This window comes from Scyliorhinus canicula, chromosome 16 (genome assembly GCF_902713615.1).
Source record: "Scyliorhinus canicula chromosome 16, sScyCan1.1, whole genome shotgun sequence".
NCBI classification, from domain to species: domain Eukaryota; kingdom Metazoa; phylum Chordata; class Chondrichthyes; order Carcharhiniformes; family Scyliorhinidae; genus Scyliorhinus; species Scyliorhinus canicula.
This window is the reverse complement of record NC_052161.1, coordinates 16,372,284-16,378,283: the sequence shown is the minus strand read 5'-3', so window position 1 is coordinate 16,378,283 and position 6,000 is coordinate 16,372,284.

Genomic DNA, 6,000 nt, shown 5'->3' with positions numbered 1-6,000 from the left:
TTCATTCTTACTGATTGTGGTCTGTGGGTCAGAAAGTCGAGGATCCAGTTGCAGAGTGGGGAGCCAAGTCCTAGGTTTTTAGCTTTGATATGAGCTTGGCTGGGATTATTGTGTTGAAGGCAGAGCTGTAGTCAATAAATAGGAGTCTGATGTAGGAGTCCTTGTTTTAGAGATGCTCTAGGGATGAGTGTAGGGCCAGGGAAATGGCATCTGATGTGGACCGGTTGCGACGTTATGCGAATTGAAGTGGGTCAAGGCGTTCTGGGAGTATGGAGGTGATGCGCTTCATGATCAACCTCTCGAAGCACTTCAATATGACTGAGGTCAGGGCCACTGGACGGTAGTCATTGAGGCACGTTGCCTGGTTCTTCTTTGGTACCGGTATGATGGTGGTCTTCTTGAAGCAGGTGGCGACCTTGGAGTGGAGTAGGGACAGGTTAAAGATGTCCGCGAATACCTCTGCCAGCTGGTCTGCGCAGGCTCTGAGTGCACGACCAGGGATCCCGTCCGGGCCCGTTGCCTTCCGAGGCTTCACTTTCAGGAAGGCCGATCTGACTTCGGAAGCTGTGATGGTATGGGTGAATTATGGGCTGCTGGGGTACTCGACAGCAGATTGTTGGTTACCTGCTCGAACCGAGCATAGAATGCATTGAGTTCATCGGGGTGGGGTGCGCTGCTGCCAGAGATACTGTTCGGCTTCGCTTTGTAGCCCGTTATGTTGTTTAGTCCTTGCCACAATCGCCGAGAGTCTGTCTGTGACTCTATCTTGGTTTGATATTCTCTCTTGGCATCTCGGATGGCTTTGCGGAGGTTGTACCTGGATTTCTTGTATGGGACAGGGTCATCTGTCTTGAACGCCTCAGATCTGTCCTTCAGTAGGGAGTCAATCTCACGATTGAGCCATGGTTTCCGGTTGGGGAACGTACGTACTACTTTCTTTGGCACGCAGGCGTCTACACATTCTCCTCGGACCAGCACTGCACAACCTTCTTAGCTGGATTCTCCCGCTTGAGTTTCTGCTTGTAAGACGGGAGAAGGAGCACCGTCTTATGGTCTGATTTCCCAAAGTGCGGTCGGGGGATGGAACGGTAGGTGCCCTTGATTTTTGAGTAGCAGTGGTCAAGAGTGTTGTCGCCCCTGGTGGGACAGGAGATATGCTGGTGGAATTTTGGCAGTACACTCTTGAGCTTGGCCATGTGGACGTCCCTGGCCACGATGAACAAGGCCTCCGGGTGTTCTGTTTCATAGTTGTTTATAACTGTGTATAGTTCGTTTTTCACCTTGATTTTCACCACCCGTTGTCTCCCTGCTCCCCCAGCCACTTGTATATCTATCCCCAATTCTTCCCTCCCCTTCCCTTCCCTTCAGGGAAGGCTCCTCAGTAAGGGGATCATAGAGGCCAGCAACAGCCCCTGGAGAGCTCAGGTGGTGGTCGTCAAGACCGGGGAAAAATTCCGCATGGTCGTAGACTATAGTCAGACCATTAATAGGTTTACGCTCCTCGACGCGTACCCCCTCCCCAGGATTGCAGACATGGTTAACCAGATCGCCCAGTATTGGATTTTTTCCACGGTGGATCTGAATTCTGCATACCACCAGCTCCCAATCCGCCCAGAGGACCGCCACTACACGGCATTCGAGGCCGATGGCCACCTCTTCCATTTCCTCCGGGTTCCTTTCGGCGTCACAAATGGTGTTTCGGTGTTCCAACGAGCAATGGACCGAATGGTGGACCAGTACGGGCTGCGGGCCACGTTCCCGTACTTGGATAATGTTACCATCTGCGGCTGTGACCAGCAGGACCACGACGCCAACCTCTACCGTTTTCTCCAGACGGCTCAGAAACTAAATCTAACCTATAACAAGGAGAAATGCGTTTTCCGCACGACCAGACTAGCCATCCTCGGCTATGTCGTAGAAAACGGAGTCCTGGGCCCCGACCCGGACCGTATGCGCCCCCTCTTAGAACTCCCTCTCCCTCATTGTACCAAGGCCCTCAAACGGTGCTTGGGATTCTTTTCCTACTACACCCTGTGGGTCCCTCAATATGCGGACAAAGCCCGCCCACTCTTTAAGGCCACACTTTTCCCCCTGTCAGCTGAGGCACGCCAGGCCTTCAACTGCATCAAGGAGGACATCGCCAAAGCGGCCATGCGGGCGGTGGATGAATCCACCCCTTTCAGGTTGAGAGCGATGCCCCAGAGGTCGCTCTTGCAGCCACATTAAATCAGGCAGGGAGACCAGTCGCATTCTTCTCCCGAACCCTCTCTGCTTCGGAACTCCGACACTCGGCAGTCGAAAAGGAAGCACAAGCCATTGTGGCGGTTATTCGTCACTGGAGGCACTACCTCGCAGGTAGGAGGTTCACCCTCATCACTGACCAAAGATCGGTTGCCTTCATGTTTGACAACTCGCAAAGGGGCAAAATTAAAAATGATAAAATTCTGCGGTGGAGGATCGAACTCTCCACCTATAGCTATGATATTAAGTATCGACCGGGGAAGCTCAACGAGCCCCCAGATGCCCTATCCTGCGGGACGTGTGCCAGCGCACAGAGCGACCGCCTAAAAGTCATCCACAATGACCTCTGCCACCCGGGGGTCACCCGGCTCTCCCATTACATCAAAGCCCGAAATCTGCCTTTCCCCACTGAGGAGGTAAAAGCTGTCACCAGAGACTGCCCGATCTGTGCGGAGTGCAAACCGCACTTCTATAGACCAGACAGGGCCCACCTGGTCAAGGCTTCTAGGCCCTTTGAACGCCTCTGCCACCCGGGAGTCACCCGGCTCTCCCATTACATCAAAGCCCGAAATCTGCCACTCCCCTCAACTAACAGGAACGTTTACTTCCTAAACGTTATAGACGGGTTCTCCCGCTTCCCCTTTGCTATCCCGTGCCCCGATATGACCTCCCACACAGTCATTAGGGCCCTGCATAGTATCTTCACCCTGTTCGGTTTCCCCAGCTACGTACACAGCGACCGGGGTTCGTCCTTCATGAGCGACGAGCTGCGTCAGCACCTGCTCAACAAGGGCATCGCCTCGAGCAGGACTACCAGCTACAACCCCAGGGGGAACGGGCAGGTGGAGAGGGAGAATGTGACGGTCTGGAAGACTGTCCTACTGACCCTCCGGTCCAGGAATCTCCCAGTCCCCCATTGGCAGGATGTCCTCCCAGACGCGCTCCACACTATTAGGTCCCTCTTATGCACCGCGACCAACTAGACCCCTCACGAGCGGCTCTTTATTTTTTCCAGGGGCACTACCACGGGGGTCTCACTCCCGGCATAGCTGAAGACACCGGGCCCTGGACTCCTCAGGAAGAATGTCAGGGCGCACAAAACTGACCCCCTTGTAGAGAAGGTGCGCCTGCTTCACTCAAACCCCCAGTACGCTTTCGTAGAGTTCCCTGACGGCCGTCAGGACACCGTATCCCTCCGGGACCTAGCACCCGCAGGATCCAGCACCCCCACTATCACTGCAGAGCTACCCCTCTACACCCCACCCAGCCGCCTCCTCGCGCTCCTGAGCCCACTAGCTCACTACAATTGTTTCGCGCACCCACACCGGCTAGCTCCCAGCGTCCCCAGTCGAACCAGACGGGTATGGAGCTCGGACGCAATCGCCCCCGGAGTCCGCCATCGTACCCCAACCCACAACACCCATCCAGCCACCACAAGAGGCTGCAACCCCGGTGCTCCGCAGATCGCAGCGGACGACTCGTCCACCGTACAGACTCAATTTGTGAACCACCACCCCCGCCGGACGTGATTTTTTTGTAGGGGTGAATGTGGTGAATGTAATTCACACTGTAATATATATGATACCATATTATTGTACGCGCAGTTGCGTTGCCCGACCACTAGGGGGAGTAGCACTGGGAATGCATAGGAGTTTGTACAGGGCTCCACCCTTGGCTCCGCCCATGGCTCCTCCCCCTGGACTGCTGTATAAAGATCGATGCCCAGAGCCAGCCGACCAGTTCATCCAGGGTTCATCGTGTTACAGGCTGGCTCTGTTGTAAGTAGATTAAAACCACTGTTCATATCTTAAAGCACGTGTCTCGTGAATTGATGGTCTCATCACAATGTCTTCAGTATACATCAGGGAGGCAAAAATGGGGAGCATGCGGGCACAGGCAGAATCAGGCTTGGCCTTAATAGAGTTTCATATTTTTTCAGCCTCTACCTGAGCCTATACTTGAATAATAGCTGCGTGTGAGAGTTACCCAAGGGTTGCTAGGCTAGAAAGATAAAGGAGAAAAATGGTAAACATAAATAGAAACAAGGTACTTTCATGCTGAGGAATTTCAACGTGTTTCTGCATGGATTTACCAGCAGATGTCACTCTTTGCATTTTCCTTGACTCCAACATGCCTTCAAACACAGAGCTGCCTCACAGACAGAAATGGGCCTGGATTCTCCGTTTTCGGGACTATGTCCCCACGCTGTTGTGAAAACTGTGGTCTTTTAGACCAGGAAATCTGGCATCAAAAGGCCACAGATTCACAGCTTTGCTGGGGACGAGCAGGCAGCTGTCGTGGAGCTCACAGCTCCAGCTGCCGATACAGACACCGGCACTTCCGGGTCAGTGGCCGCGCTGTGCTCCATGGCGGACTCAGACCGTGAAAATAGTGCCCCGGTTCGGCCGCGTGCCCGACCCGGACTGCCCGCACAAAACAACCCCAGTCCCAAATGAGGACCCCCCTACCCTCCGATCGGCCCGCCACCGACTGTGGCAGCCGCTGACTGAGTCCGCAACCGCCACGCGAGATTCCCGAACGCCTGGGACCACATTAGAAATACACCATCGGGAATTCGGCCGATAGGGACGGAGAATAGCAGGGCGGGCCTCAGGCAATGGTCTCAGATGGTGGATACTCGGGGAGTACGCCGCTCTTCGGAGAATCGCGGAACTGGCGCCTGGCCCGATTTCATGCAGGAAACATGCGTTCGGCGACAGGGCGGAGAATCCATCCCATGATTATTGTTGAGAGAGAAAATTAGTTATCAGACCCCTTTATAAGAACTGGGAGTGCTTAGAGCTTAACAGTTTTTTTGCTAGCCAGGGAAGGGGTTAATACTAACCTGTTTCTATCTCTATGGAAGCTGCCAGACATCCTCAGTGCTTCCAGCATTTTCTCTTCTTATTTCAGGTTTCCAGCACTTGCAGTATTTTTTTCTTCATTTTTGTTGAGTTTACTGGAACAGGAGACAGTTTATTTCTGTAAGTTGTCCCAAAACAGATCATAGTCATCAACTATACTGAATACATTTTATTCCAAAAATGAGGGAGCAGAATTAACTGGCAAGACTGTGGGCACGATCTTCTGGCCTCGTTACGCTCTCGCACAAGTGAAACAAGGCCAGCGAATAACGGGAGAGGCCAAAAATGAGATCCATGCCGGGCGCCAAACAGTTTGCAATGCAACCGGCTCGCTCCCGTAGGCAAAACCGGGGTTTCGCCATAGCGTGGTGAGAAACCAATTATCACCACTTAAGTCCCATTTCCATACAATTAATGAGAGCCACCCCATATCCTAAGGCCTCCTGTCATTCAGCGGCCTCCCCATCAAGTGCTCAAGCTGGCGCTGATTAGAGCTCCTTTTGAAAAACGTGAACCTGGCGGAAGGGCTTCTGTGGGGAGCCAAGGAGGGGAGTAGCCATCTTTGCTCACAGGCAAAGAGCCTGGGGGCACTGAGCTTGCTGCCCCTATGCTCGGCAGGGTGGGGGGCTGGCAAGCGAGGTGCTGGCGAATCAGCTGGTGAGCTGGCATTTCTGGTGAGAAGCCATGAGGCCCTGTTAAGTGTCTAATTAACATTGAATAAGCGAATGGAGGCGGCTTCGTGCAGGGGCTCCAGCTTGGCAGCCCTGGTCACGGCTCCTCTACCGCTGCCGCCGGCCAGGTACTCCACCAGCCCGGTAGTGGTGGAGACCTGCGGATATGGGGCCAGTGGAGGAGGCATGTAGGGGAGACGGGGGCGTTGGTTTGGGCGCCAATC